We start from the raw sequence: 17,494 nt of genomic DNA on the forward strand, positions 1-17,494 counted from the left end.
AGAAGCAAGGTGCTTACAATAGTGATAGTGACACTTCCCAGAAGGGCATAGTTCACTGTACAGGGATTGTTGCGATTATGAGTGCTAGGAGTTGGGCAAGTGTTGCGAGCAATGATGATGATGATGAGTTACTTCCTAGTCTTGGAAGTACCTCTCTCGCTAAGAGGGAGTGTTGATTTGTGTAGCTTGGGAGGTACTCCAAGCCCTAGGGTTTGGCGTTTGGAGGGAAAAGCACCACAAGGGTCACTTGTGGGCGGGTTTTGAACCCAAGGTAGGGGTTTTTCACCCATCATGATTTGGGCCAAAATCATGAAGAATTTGAGCATGAAAAAATTTGAGGTGATAGAGCTTGGCGTGCCGATTCTAATGCTCCAAAGATCATTCAAATCAGAGCTCTAGAAACGAAGTTATGAATTGTTGAAGTTGACAATTAATTATGGACAGACAAGTCATGTAAGCTTGGTCTAAGAGACGTGTCTCTTCAAATGAATTCGTGGAGCCCTATTTATGTGTATATATAGAGGTGAAGTGGGGGATTTTTTCCTCATCCATTTTGTGCAACACACACAAGAGAGAAGCTCATAGAAGAGAGGTGAATATCTCTGTTTTGGGCCGCAATTAGGAGAGGCATGACAACGAAGGAGGAGAGGGCCAATTCAAGCCTAGTTCATGAATCCGAGAGCTAGAAGGAGGGTCGAGTTACCCTTGCTGGAGGGACGAAGCTTCAAGGGTCTTCTTGCGGACTGTTTGTGGGCAGAAAGAGGTAAAGGATCAATGTTTTGGAGCGCTGTTAGGGTGCTGCAGATACCTGTGGTAGGCCGCAGGCCTAGGCACTCCAAAATAGGGTTGTGTGGAGGCTTGAGGGGCTGCCATATGCCCAAAACAACAACACATAGAGACAACACTTTACCTTGACTGGGCTGTGGTTATTTGGAGGCTGTTGTGTGGGTTTATGAAGGGTTGTTGCAACACGCACTTACCCTAACCAGGGACAACTGTACAACATTATTGCAACAACATTGAATGTGTGTTGGATCTGCGTTTTTGGGTCAGTTTTGGATCATTTATTGGAGCAGCTTGTTGGTGCCATGTGGAGGACCTTTTGTGGTGGTGAAGAGTCCATCCTAGGGGCAGAACCTACAATGTAGTATTGGGCATCATTGGTCTGGTGGAGGGCAGTGTGTCGATAGTCCAAAGTAGCCCTAGACGAGCTATCTTGAAGTGACAAAGAGGAGTTGAAGGTTGGGTGAAGATTGGTGCCGAAGTGCAGCACGTTGATGGACAAAGGTGACTGCTAGGTTGGTAGTTTGGGGCTCGAGAATTTGCCAAACCAGAGAGTAGAGTGGATTAACTCGTGTACATGCTACAGAAGTGATGTGCAACAATATTTGATGGCAACCCTCCTGGAGTCTTGATGTGTTGTCCTTTGAAGGACTAAGGGGCAGCTAGTGAGCAGTACAAAAGCAAAGTACCAACAGGACAAGATACGACATAAAAGTTGCAACGAAGTTTGTCATTGTATCTTGTATACCATAGACTGTTGTATTATTCAGATTTTGTTTAATATAACGAAGATTAGGTTGTACATTATTGGACAATATTTGTTAAAATTGTATATACTTGTGTACATGTGATTTACTACTTTATATTTCCGCTATGTAAAGTAGTTTATGGTTGATATTCTTGGTTTGGTAGCGTCGGTGATTTTAAGACTCTAACCTAGACCCAAGGTCGTAGAAATTCAACATTAAGAAGCGCACGGTCTCTTCCACCTTCAGGGCTTTTAACACCATCCAAAGCTCCCTAAGATCAGTGAAGGACCCTGTTTTGAGCATGCTGAGAAGACAAAACACCATATATGTATAGAAGAGTCTCAGGTCTTTGCCAAGATCGACCATTTCCATCACCATAAATTTAGGGAGGCCATCGAAATTGAGAGGTGGTCTTATACATTGAATAGACACAATGGTTGGAATATTAACAATTGTTGGATTTGTTATCGCTCAAACTAGCAGGGGACCTAATAGGGACTCCTAAAGGGACAACCGCTAGATAAAGGGAAACGATGGAGACTTGGCCCACTGTCACCTGAGCTAAGACTCCCTACTCTTTACAGACCTTCACCGAGGGAGGAGACTCGATATATAGAAAGTCACTTGTGAAGAATGAATCAACAAATGGATGTGAAGTGATGATCCTTTTCTTAGAAGGAGGTTAAGAATGGAGCTTGCTTGCTCTTCAAGCAAGGTTCAAAGCTCTCTAGGAGAAGGATGTGAGGATATAAGGGCTAGGTTAAGGGAATATGATTTGTAAAGGATTTTCCCAATCCCTAAAATCCTTGCAAAACTTGGATTCCCGAGTTGTCTTGGATGAATTGTCTTTGGTGATAAATGGGACCACACGAGCCAAGTGGACCCACCCTAGGTTAAGGGGAGGGAGTTTAGCAATCAATGATGATCTTAACCTAAACAAGGAAGGGGAAATGATCAAAACAAAATTTTTCACTTAGAGGTGCCAAATTGATCCTATGAGGTACTAGCTTAGGGAACACCAAGGCAAAGTTTGGTCTCAGGGTTAGGGCTTGCGATATTTCGCAATCCCTCTGTCGAAATATCTTCAAATTTGGAGGAGACCTTCAAGACACACCAACGTAGTAGAGCCCAGGAGATCGAACTTTTTTTATGGCTGCTTTGTCGGGAAAATGATGCCCTAGGTGGCCCAACGTGGCTAGACATGAAAGAGAAGAAAGGTGAAGAAAAGAGGTCTTAAGGTGATCAACTTATGGTGGATCTGTGGCTAATTCCTTTGGTGATAAGGAGTCAAGAAGAATAGTGAGAATGTATCTCATTTCTAGTTTAAGGAGGCTTTAAGGGCAACTTCGTTTATCGTTAGGGAAATGAAAGAGAGTAACCTTAAAGCGTTTATACTTTATTTGCAAATCGAGATGGATTATCAAGATAACTTTGCTCTCTATGAAAATTTGTTCAACAAACATGGTCCATACATAGAGATATGCTATATAGAAAAGTAATTCCACAATGAAGCAGTAAATGCATGCAACAATTACCCCTAAAATAACGAAAATCCCATGATCAATGTATGTGACAAAGTAAAAGAAAATGACATCAAAGTTGTACTTACATGTAAGAGAATATATCCAACCATCAATATATTTTCCAATTAAGAAGCTCCAAGATAAGAAAATGCAATCTAAACATCAAAATTCATCCCTCCTTCAATTTCGTACACCAAGAAGGAAATGAGGAATTCTCAAGAGAGAGAAAGATCCAATCCAAGTGATGATACAAAATGAATTCATGTCTATCCTATTTATATATTCATCAGGAGTTCAAATTACCTAATTTGAACCTACATTAGCCCATCAACTAAAATAATGTGCAAATAACTATCTTTTGGTGACAAGCCCAACAAACTAGCTCATAAACAAAATAACAAGCCTCCCAAGAGGTTGAATAATCAATCTGTTGATGAAGTGGAAACCCCACAAGCTGTCAAAGCACTTCAACCCGAGCTGATGGTTATGTCATGTCCTCGCTGTCTTGAGGTTAGTTCCACTCCTAATCAGAAATCTGTTGAAACACCCAAGGCTCCTCATCACTCTCCTGTTTACATTGAAGATCAGTTTAATTCATAGAATAATCTATCTGTTGATGAAGTGGAAACCCCACAAGCTGTCAAAGCACTTCAACCCGAGCTGATGGTTATGTCATGTCCTCGCTGTCTTGAGGTTAGTTCCACTCCTAATCAGAAATCTGTTGAAACACCCAAGGCTCCTCATCACTCTCCTGTTTACATTGAAGATCAGTTTAATTCATAGAATTCACATCCTCCAGTTGAATCACATGATCCTATTGCTCATGCATTGAAGGAATCATACACAATGAGAACTCTTGCCAAACGTGAGTTGTATTTCTTTCTTATGTTTTCTTGTTTGTCATAGTCAAAAGAGTGTACGTGTAGCTTATTCTCTGCGCGTAGTGTGTTGCATAACCATAATAGGTCACAAAATGTTTATCTTGCACTTTTACTCTTTTCTTTTCCGTGGACGCTTTTAAACTCAGAGCGTGTTGGTCTTCACTGTTATATTTTTCTTGTTTACTGTTTTACACACTTACCTTTCTCGTAAACCCCATCTTCACCAACATGGGTCAACCAATGCACCAATGGCTGCATTGGAAATATCACTTTACATGAGCAGGCCCATGCACTATTTAGTTTAGGAGTAGGAGTAGTGTTTGCTTTCTTTTTTTTATTTGTTTGCATGCTTGCTTTGTTTACTTTGTTTGCGTTGCTTGTTTGTTTTATTTTCTTTCTTGATTTGCTTTCATTTACTTCTGTCCCTTTCTTTCTTGTTGTTCATTTTTTTTACACCCATAGGTTTAGTTTTGCATGAAATTGTGTGTGGCTCTTGAGACAATTTAGGTAAAGTATGAGAAGACTTGTACATATATCAACACCTGGTTATCTGTTGTCCTCTTTCTTTTTGAAGAGCTTGTTGTTTTCATTCGATGATACCTTGATGGAAAATATGTTCTGTTCAAAGTGAATCTTGGTGAAACTATTGTTGTGAAGGCAAATTCCCTCTGCGAACAGAGGTGATCCCTCTAGCTCAATGAGTGGGTCTAGTAACAAACCAAACAATATAATACTCACTTTCCTAGCCTATGCTTGACAAATGCAATACAAAAGAGGAACCTACCTCGTTCTGATGCTAATCGCTCGTTCTTCAGAGATGACTTTGAATCTTTTGCTCCAGGCCTCACTCTTAAGTCGTTCTTCACGTCTAGAAACCTGAAAGGAAGATCAAAGTACTATACAAGACACAAGAGCATATATAACATGTATCAAGAATTAACTACTCAACATATCAAGGAACATTAAGATAATCACATAAATATTTATACAATTATGGAAAGTGAACATTAGATGTATATATTAAGAAACTAAAAAGGAAGCATAAAACCTATTCCTTAATGTTGAGGCGTTCCTTTGGGTGGATGTCCAAGTCCAAGCAAAGACTCTTCAAGCACTCCTTATCCAAGCTAGAATGGGAAGCATGTAAGCATAATCTCGGCATAGGGATGCGGTAATCAATGACCAACCATTTAGGAATGGAAGGGGGTGAATTTATAGGATGTGAGAGGGAGTTGGGGATCAACAGAAGAGGGAGGAAGGTCCACATATCAAGGGGAAATCCCATGATGATAAGATCAAGAGGCCCAAATGAGAGATCTCGACCATATCAAAACAACCAATATCCATCTCACTGTTCTCAAAGGTTCTAGTGGGCGAAGCTTCTCCTCCAGTTTGGGAAAGCCTTCCAGAAAGAGTTCTACATGGGTTTTCCTATGAAAACCCATGCTGGCAACATGACTGTCTAGCTGAGCAACCTTCCATCAGCATGGGCAGGCAGTGGAGCAAAATGTGCTAATGCCAAAAATTAGGTTTTATGGCAACTTTCTCTAGAATGATTTTAGGGCAGCTTTCCTTTGATTCTTCAGGGAGGTTTTGGCACCTCGGGATATGGCACGGGAAGTGAACACGAGACATGACAAAATACTATGTAACAGATGCCCCCTAAAGCATGAAGACAAAATAGGGAGTGATGGTTGAGATGTTTTACAAATCAGTGAAAGGACGATAACAACACCATCAGGAGACCTGCAAATCAAGCATATACATATACATATATGAAATATCTGATGCTCATGCCTAACAATACAGGAATAAGCATCTAACAATACATGAATCTGCGGTATGGACACAACAATCCGAATAGGAGGGATCATGTGCAAAGATCCTCTATATGGCCGCAACCATCTGAATGAAAAGGATCATGAATATGGACCCACAGTATGGTTGCAGCCATCCATCAAGAGGAAACATGTATACAATCATGAATGACTCATAACTCCACGCAACCTGGATTCTATGAGACAAAATTTAGGGTTTTGCGTTCCGTCTCGACCCGATCAATGTATGAATTCTAGCATGTGAATAGATGTGTTGAAGTCGAACATGATAGGAAACCACCTGATTACTAGTCAATGATGTAAACCATTAACAGGCACGAGAGAAACCACCAGTAATGACAATGGCTCTCAAGGTACAATCAATACAATCCATGAATGTGAATAATAGAACTGAAGTCGAACACTTGTGAAGTCATCCGATCGAAGGTTAATGATGTAAAATTGTCGTCGAATGCGAAGAACATGCCATTGAGGCATGCAAGCTCTAAGGTACTATAAGGGAGTTTCTAGATCATCTTCTCGAATAATGAGCTGAAGTCGACAGGAAGTGATTCGTCGAAGGAGGGCCATAATGAATCCCACATCATCGACATGAAACAAAGGATTTAGTAGAGTGAACAAGTATGATTCAAGACTGTGGCAGAAAGTCAGACATTGTACAGGCAGAAAAGAACTGCAGATAAGACTTCTCTTGAACATATCGGGGACACGACTCCGAATTTTGGTAGCATTGAAATCAACATAGTATCATAGGTCATGATGACAGAGTGGTATGATTGGATGAGAGACAAAATGGATTTCCCAAACCTAGGAAGGCAAGTGATGAAGTGAGGATATCCCAAACCCGACACAGATAACATATGAGTGTCATGATCAAGAACGACATGCTACCTTTACAAGATACAAAAGATGGACACTTTCACTTTTCCCCCACCATTTCTGGCGAGTACCCCATATATTTTTATCGCAAGCTTGAAGGGGATAGCATATGCTTGCCATATAAGTTCACCCTTCGGATGAATCCATCCTAGTAAGTTTTACGAGCCCTAGGAAGGAGGAACTTGGTCTCATCATGGTGACAAGTCTTGCGTCGTTTAATTTTTATGAGTCCGACGATGGTGAAACTTAACATCTTTTTCATGTTTAGAGAGTTTGAAAAAGAAGAGGAAAAGAAAACTCAAAAGGTCCCTTTTCGTAAATCGTCTCTTCAACCTGAAAAGGTAGAAAACAATATTCAAGAGAACCTCCTAGCCATGTTCGACTACAGTGTTCTTTTTTTGTACAATAGTCTATCTTAGTCTAGAAAAATGGTTAAACTTATACTAAGTAGACATCATTTCATTTACTTTTACGAGTTCGAAATGACAAGTACTCGACAATATTTCCATTTTTTGAGAGTTAGAAAAGAGCTTAGAGATGACTCCAGGGGGTCGCTTTTTTGTTTATTTTTGATGAGTCCGAAAAAGTGATAAAATAAAAATCGTTGAATCAGTCAAAGTAAACCATCGTTATCAAGAAGATATGACATGTTGCTACACAAGGAAACACACATTATCAATTTCGAGGAAAAATATTAAAAAATGAGTGAAATATGCCCTTAATTTGGTAAAAATATTATTTAAAAACTATAAATAAGGCAAAAAGTAAGTCATTCCTACCATTTTACCAATTTGCAACTGTGGGAGCGTTTTTACCTCATTTTAACACGATTTTCAGGCAAGGAGCACGAGAAATCCGAGACACCATTTGTCGAGCCACTTGTTACAGGTAATAGATCTGTCATTCCTCTTCAGTTTAGTAGTCATTTAAAGCATTTTCATCCATAGGGTAGGAATATTTTTCAAAAAATTACATCGTGGGTGACCAGCGCAGGTTTCACCCATCGGGGTCGTGCTGCTCACCCTGAGGCCAGTTAGGTACTTGTGTTGGCAAAACAGATGTGCTGTCGTCGAGGTAAAAAAATTGAAGTGAAATCTTCCATGAAAAATAGTTAATCTTGATTTTTCTCTCCATGTATGCTGATAAAATGTTGGTTTGTTTTGCAGAAAAACCAGTCCAAAATGGTGATCAAATGGAAGGAGAGGGGTCATGAAGCCAAAGACCATCAAGCAATGCAGGATGAAGACTATATTGATTCCCTTCGAGCATGTGGACTGCTCAAATTATTCATGATTTCCAGGATCAGAGAAAAACTCGAATTATTGCAGCATTTAATTAGCTGGTGGATGTAGATCACAAACTGTTGATGTTTGGGGATAAAAAGCTTGAAATAGAGGTCACTGACATCTACTTCATTACTGGGTTGTCCAAAAAGGGATAATAGTGCAGTTATCCAGATCACATTCTAGAGGAGAGAGCACAGACATGCTCATTGCGAGGCATTGTCCGGGAACCAAAAAGGGTAATAGTGGGAAGATTGACATAAAAACAATCACCAATATTACACTGTGAACCATACTAGACGCTATGGCCCGAATAATAGGGGTGCAAGAATTGCATGAGGCGTCAAAGTCTCACTTCCAATACGTGATTGAATGCCTAAATCCCATGGTATTCAACTAGTGTGAAGGTTTATTGGCACGCATGAAGCACCAATTAACCAACTGCAAAAGGGGAAATCTGAAACAATTTGGTTTCTAATCTATTCTAGGGATGTTCATCTTGGAATGTGTGTCATTATTTCGTTATTAGTCCCTAGAAGTGGATCCGGAAACACCCAGAGATCCATGTTTGCTCATATGGGGAGAGTTGATGCCACGACATGGAGGCAGTCAACATATGCCATTCCCTCCAGCATTCTTCAAATGGCTGCATCAACAACTAATCATGGTCGATGATTTGGAATATGCAGGGATGGATTTCCAAGGAGATACAGATCTTCCACTTCCTCTAGGGGAAGAGTGGACTGATTTAGTGAAAAACTATTTTTGAAGTTTTTTGAAGTTTATATTTTTTTTTTATGTGTGTTGAGATTCGATTTATAATGCTGTACATATATGGGACTAGAGAGACCACCAGGGGTTTCTCCAATAGCTAGATGAGTGGCATTCCAAATCAAGGATGCTCTCCTATATGTAGAGGCAGCAGATCCCATCGTCGAGGTAGAGTGAAACCTAGAAAGCTTAACCAAGGGGATTCTAGAGTATGCCTCAATCAATGAGGTGCCATTGCACTATCAGAGGCACACAGTAGGAGTATCCTCCAGATTGCATTGACTACTGGGCTGAGTGATTAGGGTTGTCTCGTGCTATCATGAGCACCATTTGGGCGAATAGCCAACTTCTAGTTTACTTTCTTCACTATGTAGGCTTGTAAAGCCATGTGTCTCAGAACACAAATTTTGTTATTTTGATGTAGCAAACTCTTTTGCAAACACTCGCTATATATATATATATATATATACATGTTTTCTTGTTTACCATATTTGATGTATGATGTTTTATGATTTACAAGTTTCACAAATGTCTATCTAACACATAGTTAGCCAATGCATCTGTTAATGTGTTCCAATAAACGAACTCACAAATACATTCTCAAAATTTGAGGGTTTCTAACTGAATATTGTCCATTAAGATGTAGTACAATGAGTTGTGAATCAAGTTTTACGATTAACTCTCTAATGCCAAGAGTGATGGCTTCTAACAAAAGTTTGATGACTGCACTATATTTGGAAATGTTATTAGTTGTCCGACCTAAACATATACCTTACAAATTCACTAACTCACCATTAGGGTCATAGATTGCCCATGCAGCGGAAGATAGATTCCATGTACTACGAAAAGCACGATCAACAAAACCGACGTAATAGTTGGATGAAATCTGCAAACCAAGTAGAACATGAGGTAAGCAGAGGAAAAGGTTTGAAAAAGAAAACTAACACACCAAAATCACACTGCACACTAATGAAAACACACACTAATGTACATAAGTATTTACACGGATAATCACGCATAATACTTCTTTAGGTAAAGCTTGTTTTGGGGCTCAACCAAAGAATTTCCTTCATAATCCACTAACTCGTATGCACATTTTTGTAGAACTCGCTTGACAATGTAAGGCCCATGCCACATTGGTTTGAATTTCCCAACTCCCAATTTGTCATTGGCTTGATCATAAAGTAAGACCAAGTCACCTTCAGCAAAAACACAAGGAGAAACGGTTTTATCGTATTGAGCCTTAAGTCATTTTTTCTGGGCTTCAATTACTAATGTTGCGAAGTGGTGGGTTTCATCGAGCCTTTCGAGGTAAGGTAAACATTCCTCTTCAGTTGAGGTATCCGAGAGTAATTCGACTACTAGTTTCAATGAAGGAATTTCACACTCAATTGGAAGAGATGCCTCCAGATCATGCACTAACTGAAAGGGTGTGAATCTAATGGAAATCTTAGCTAGAGTTTGGTAATCCCAAAGAGCTGAAAATAAAATAAGATTCCAATTCGATTTATGCATCCCAATGGTGCATTGAAGCATAATAACCAGGAATTTGTTGACTTCCTCAACATGGCCATTGGCCTGTGGATAATAAGGGGTTGAGTTGTCTTGACGCAAACCTAACCGAGCAGTAAGCTCTGCCATCATGTGGTTTCAAAAATGAGATCCATGATCAGTAACATTGGCTTGAGGGACACCCAATCGAGCTATGACATGGTTAAAAAGAAATTGAGCAGTAGTTTTACCGTCAGCGTCACGTGTGGGAATTACCTTGGCCCATTTAGTAAAATAGTCAACAACGATGATGATATAACCATGCCCCTCGGCCGAGCGAGGGGTACATGTCATGAAATCAATCCCCCATTTAGAAAAGGGGCTGACGATAATAGTTGGGTAGAGGGGTGTGGGTGGGGCGCGCTGTTTACGATTGTAAATCTGGCAAACGTGACATTTTTGTACTGCTAAGATGCAATCTTTAAATATGAATGACCAGAAATAACCAACACGAAGGATTTTATGAGAAATAACATAAGTGGACATATGACCACCACAAGCCCTAGAGTGGCTATCATTGAGAACTGTCTCAGCTTCTTCGAGTGTCAAACATAGATGAAGCATAGAATCGACACCAACAGGGTACATAATATCGCCTATGATTCAATAGGGTTGGGAATGATGTCGAATGTGAAGACGGTCAGAATTAGATAGATCTGATCGAAAAATTTGGGTCTGGAGATAGACGATAATATCCCCGTACCATGGGTCAAGAGTGCTGATGAGAAAGAGAGTCTCGTCAGGAATGTACTCATCAAATCAGTAGACATGGTTGCAGAGGGAAGGTCACAAATCAATTAAGTGAAAACCAACGATTTCTTTGATTTGGCTATAACAAACTCCAAATCAAAATCTTGAAGGATAAAGATCCACCTAGAGTATTTTCCCCCCAGCAACTGACGAGTCAGAATGTAGGTCATAGGGTTGCAATCAGAAATCACAATGGCTTTTCGTAAAATAATATAGTGGTGAAAGCGCTGAACAACGTGAATGAAAGCTAAAGAAAGCTTCTCAACATGGGCATATCAAGTCTCGGTATCAATCAGATTTTGGCTTAAGTAGTAGATCACGTGTTCATTTCCATCATTATCGTCTTGCACTAGTACCATGGCAATAGTACTATCGGTTGCGGCCAAGTACAAGAAGTAATCACGGTGATAGTCGGGGGGATGCAACAAAGGAGCACTAATGAGAGTGTTTAATGCATCAAAGGATTTTTGATTAATTTCATCCCAAATAAATGGGATCCCCTTTTTTAATAAACTATTAAATCCCTTGGCAAACTTAGCGTAATTAGGTACAAAACGACGAAGGAAATTAGCTTTCCCTTGCAAACTTTGCAACTAATGCAAAGATGACGGAGGGGGTAAGTTTACAATGGCCTCAACTTTGAGGGGATCAATTCAGATTCCTTCCTTTGATACTACAAACCCTAGGAGATGACTACATTCAACGCAAAATACACACTTATGCGGATTTAAATTTATATTGTAATGTCTGCAACGAAGAAAAATCACTCGTAGGTGGTCAGGATGATCTTGATGCTTAGCAGAATGAGTTAGAAAGTCATCAAGATATGGTTGAATGATGTGTTTGATGTCATGAAAAGCATAAGACATCACTCGTTGGAAGGTAGCACCAACGTTTTTAAGACCGAAAGGGAGTTTTTTAAAGGCAAAGGTCCCCCATGGACAAATAAAGGCAGTTTTATGTTGATCAACGAGAAGAATTTTAATTTGGTTTTAGCCAGAAAAATCGTCCATAAACGAAAAGATCTCACTCCCAACACATTCATCAATGATTTGATCGATAAAAGGAGTTGGATAATTGTATTTGGGACACGCCCGATTGATATCACAGTAATCAACACAAACGCAGACAGTCCCTTGTTTTTTAGTCACTGAGACAATGTTTGAAACCTAATCTGTCAATGGAATGGGGTAGATGAAACCAGACTTAAGAAGTTTTTCAACCTCTCCCTTAATAACGACTGACTTTCTAGGGTGCACTGGATGAAGTCATTGACGAACATGCTCCACATCTGGATAAATAGGAATTTTGTGTACAACTATACTCTGATCAATGTCAGGAATTTCTTCATATGAATAGGAAAAGACATCATGAAATTCCTTAAAAAGGGCAGTGTAAATCTTGATCTCATCAGGAGAACAAGAAACCCCGACATGAATGTTCTCGACAATTCCTTGCTTAACAAAAATGTTGATAGGCATGGTAGCAGTGCTGTTTCCCATGTTTCCCTCAGACAAAAGTTCATGCACCAAGATGGGAGTTTGAAGTGGATGGGTAAGTGTGCAGGAAACAAAGGTATCCAGATACGATGAAATCTCACCAAGACTTGGAAGAAACGAGGAACGATGATGTGCATCATTCCAATGCGTTTCCTCATGAGAGATAACTTCGATGATACTCTTGTCAGTAGGAAATGTCTCGTTCAAAGGATTTGAGCAATCCCAAGAACCAAGCCAAGGAGACTGTGAATACACATCTAGATGCATACTAAGAGTAGTATGACTTTCATAAGTGGAAGCCAAAACAACATCTTGGTAAGCTTGTTCTATAGGGCTGAGAGGCATAACATTGCCAAAAGAATCAACCTGATCGGGAGATGGAACAATCCAAGGATCATAAGTAGTAGATATCATGTTGATAGAAGTGATATGAGGAGGTGGGATGGAAAAAGTTCCTATAAGAGTAGAATATTTAAAAATACCCACCTCGACGCTCTCATAAGGAATGTCAGTATTTCCCACATATGGTACGTTTCCATTCAAAGAATCGGAAGAGAAAAAGGCCAATTGATCAACAATAACTATTTTCCCTTCATGAGGAAAACAAAGCATGCAGAATAAAGAAGAAACCACACAAAACATAGCATGAGTCCACTTCGTCCAAGCACAAGGTTATAATTCAAATTCACATCCAGGACTTCTACTTCCAATTCCACAGTTTTCCCTCACAACGTGATGGACAAACTCGTGAGAATACCATAAGGACGAGATCCTCTGCCGTCAAAGGCTTCTAAGGTGTTTGGAGATTGGTTGAGGGGCGGAGAGATGATGGATTTCCTACATGAAACAAACATGATGCAAGTGGAGACACCCTCATCAATCACAATCCGATGAATCATCTTTCCTTTAATAATGACTTGGATTAAAAACACAATTTGATGGGGAAGACAAGGAACATGATTTTCCAGGTCAAAAGTGATAAAATTCGAATCTATAGGGTCAATCCCTCCTATAGTAGATAGTATTGCTTTCCGCTGGATTGGACAAGTTTGAATAACTTCCAAGGCAGACATCACCGAAGATTCTTGAGCCAAGTCTTCAACAATATTGTAATACTGGGCAGCTCGCGTATTCGGATTGTAAGATGATTTTTGAAGAACACCTTTGGGAAGTGGTTGGATAACAAAGTTATAACTGAGTTTCTCAAATTTATGAAGAGGACTAGAACTGGGTGGAGTAGAAGTAGAAGGTGTATTAGTAGATTCTTTCTCCACTGTCTTCTTTTGAGGAGTTTCATAATATTTTGATTCGGTGGCAACAAAAATAAGTACTGTTCCACTCATGTAAACCTGAGAACTTGAAGATGCAGAAGATTGTGGTCGTTCTACCATTTGAGTCTACTATGATAAGGCGATTCCGATGTCTGCATTCATGGATGTGATCGGAGATATGGGTAGCAGTATTATGTTTCAGAGACGTAAGCAGATGGGTAACAGTTTCATAATGAACCAGTGACTGGAAGTAAGTAAGACTGTTACTAAAGAATTGAAATCTTGATAGGAACCTCGAGGTAACTCGATGTACCATTTCATGGTAGCACCTATCAAGGTTCACTGAAAAAGACGTAGATGAACAAAGTCTTCAACCCAGGAATTAGATGAACACCACAAGTGGTAAGTCATAACATGGGCCCGGGGGTCTTCTCCAGAATTTCTTTCGAACTTCGGACGATTGCCAAGAATCTTAGTGGGAACTGGAGGCCAATAAGGTGAATGAAGTATGGGATCATTAGTGAGCCTTGACACATCCAAAAGTTCCAACATTTCTAGAAACGAAAATTGCGGGTTGAAAGGCATGGAAGGTCTTTGATAAGGCCCAACTTGCATATTCCATCTTTGTTGGTATGGGTTTTTCCCCCAAAGTGGTGGATTTTGACCATAAGGAGCTTTATATTGCCCCCATTGAGAGGAATTCTGACCATAAAAACGGTCGGATACATCTCCGATGAACTTCCTTCCTGCGGTAAAGGAACGGGTAGATTTCCCCCATGTTCATCGGAGTCTGTGTTTACGAAAATAATTTGAATGGTGTCGTTCTCATTCTCTTTGGTGACTGTATCATTTGAAGGTAAACCTTCTGAAGACAACACTGAGTCAACTACTGTCTCGACCTATTGACTTTGGTCCGGTGTGGACTCAGAGGTTTTTCTTCAGTGATAGATGCTTTGACCGACCACAAAGGTGTGTCAGTCGGATTTTCAACTAGTGACGGACTCGGCAAGAGTTTCTTGTATCCAAGAGGAAGCCGTAGCAGTGAAGCACGACGGTTATCCAAGACTCTTTTAGCTTCGTCTAGGAAGGGACAACGGTGGATGGCATGATCGCCTTCACACAGTCTACAAGGAAATTTATATCTTCCTTTCTGTCCATTGACTTCGTTTTCACTAGTTGACGGTGTACTCTCAACATGATCGTCAGAGGTTGACAACACCGGATTGTGCAAACGAGGAGACCAGTCCCTTAAGATCCGTGGGATGCAAGGACAATCTCGATGATAGTGGTCCCCTTTGCAGATGACACATGGAGATTTAGGTTTGGATGGTGCAGTGTGTGGATTTTCGCTAGACGATGTATGGTTGCCCCTTTTTGCTGTTGGCTCCTTCTTCTTCTTCTCCTTCCCTTTCTTCTTCTTCTCAATTACTTGGTTTTTAGTTTTACTAGCTTCACCAAGCGAAGAGGAAGAAGGAGAGGGAGAAACAAATGAAGTAGAAGGTTGGGGGGTAACTTTAGTATCATCTAGTTGCTGATTTGATTGCTCAGGAATCATGATGCTTTGAACGACAGAGGTCGAGAAGAGCCACACTGGCAGGCCAATTGTCAGTCCTTGAAGTAACAATGTGGCCATATGAGGTGCACCAACTTCTCCCCAAGAGGAGAAAGGACTAGGATTTCCCCCAAGGGGAAATCCTTGGTTGGTGGACTCCATTTTCTCTACCTATGATCAACGAGGGAACAGTGACGTTATTTCGATTAAAATAAATTTTATGACGCTTTGACACAACTTGCTTTTTCAATTTTTAAGAGTCGAGAAAAAGCTAAAGATGACTCTAGTCGCCTTCGATTTTTAATGAGCCTGAAGTGAAAAGTTCTCAGATGGACCTTTTGTTTTAAGGAGTCTGAAAAATAACGAAAGAGACTACTCTGGAAATCTAGACAGAGGGATTACCAAACCAATCGCAAAACTACATAATACTTTTTATGGTACGATAGTCAATCTTCCCGAATGCTGTGTTTAGTGCATTGCGATCGATAGGGCGGCAGACATGGCTTCCTAAGGATAAAGGATATAGCCTATTGTGGTCTCCCAATATATACTCGATGGTATGTGGGAGCACAAGTCTGTTATGGCACTTGTCGTCTCAAAGAGGAGGAATCACCCAACCTACGATGAAAATGATAGTTACCAGGCTTTACGACGCTGGAATACGTCTCTATCCTAGACTTCTAAATGTTGTGCGTTAGGTTCCAAAGTGTTTTTATGTTCATTGAATTTATTTTACAATTGATCTTTATTAAGAAGTTTGCCTTTAAAGTTCACCGCGTGATGTAGATATACAATTCCTAAATATGCAATCTAAGATGATAAACAGTCGTTTACTCTTCTTTTGGCAATGAAAATCCTAGCTACTAAGGAAAGAGAAGCTAAATTCTTTCAACATAGAGTAGAGAGAACACACTAGATGCACTATCCTAAATCACAATCAACAAGCAGTCTAAAAGAAAATGCACATGCATGTATTTGTTTTCCGCTTTCTTAATGTGTGAGTGAAAAAAAGAATGCTAAGTACAAATCTAAACTATCTTTTCTCTAAAAGCGACAGTACTAACAGTTTTCTCTTCAAAAGATGAAAGGAAGACAAAACGACACTTTGTGATTTCAAATTCAAAAAATGAAAGGAAGACTAAGACAACACTTTGCGATTTCGAATTCAAAAAATGAAAGAAAGACTACTTTGCGATTTCGAATTCAAAAAACAAAAGGAAGGCTAAGACGACTCTTTGCGATTTCGAATTTAAAAACCGAAAGGAAGGCTAAGAGCGACACTTTCAACTTAAATTTGAAAATTTCTTTCGACACTTGAAATACTATTAATTCAAATCAAATACAAGAGTAACAGTGTAATCGACCATAAAAAAGAGTAGGATTCTTTTCTTTGACTGAAAACGACACTTGCGACACTTTCAAATCAAAAGAAGACAGTTCGATTAAGCTACTTTTTTGTAAAGGAGAATTGTAAATGGTGAAAAATACATAAAAAAATTCCCAATTCTTTGTACAATGGAGGCTGAATAATGCAAAGGAAGGGAGTTTCAATAGTGGTATACTGATCACAGACAACAAAACTCCTGAAGAAAGCTGAAGACAATGAAGAAAAAAACCAAAATCTGGAGGCAAAAACAGTGTTATCTAATCATCGCACCTGTAACATAGGGAAACAGGGATGCATCCCACCTACTGCACACGGGAGGTGCGATGCATCCAGAATGTCAAAAGGAGACAGTGCGATGATCCAGGGACAAGACTTTCACTTGGTCTTTGGTCACAGTTTGCAGCTTAGTTCAGGGATTTAGGCTGAGCTAATGATAGGCAGTAAACACAAAGTATAGGGGCTGATCTAATGAGGTTACTTGAGCTACCACCAGGGCACTTAGGATGTTTGCAAGTCAGTTGTTTAGTTTATAAACAAAACCTGGAGATGGACTGAAGCAGCATTGATCTACTTTGCACTTGCATAGCAAATGCAGTTCGAAGGCTAGCTGGCTTAACTTCAGGCTCCATCTATAGTTTATAAAGCAAACAAATATAAACAAGCAATCAAACTATTTGCTCCCCAGCGGAGTCGCCATTTTGTTATCGGGAAAACTAGTGTCCATTCAGAGCTATTAGTCCCACTAAGACGGGTAGCTATCTTAGAAACAAACAAACT

This window comes from Pinus tabuliformis, chromosome 6 (assembly GCF_031772625.1).
Source record: "Pinus tabuliformis cultivar Carrire ecotype Pingquan chromosome 6, CPIR1, whole genome shotgun sequence".
Classification (NCBI taxonomy): Eukaryota; Viridiplantae; Streptophyta; class Pinopsida; order Pinales; family Pinaceae; genus Pinus; species Pinus tabuliformis.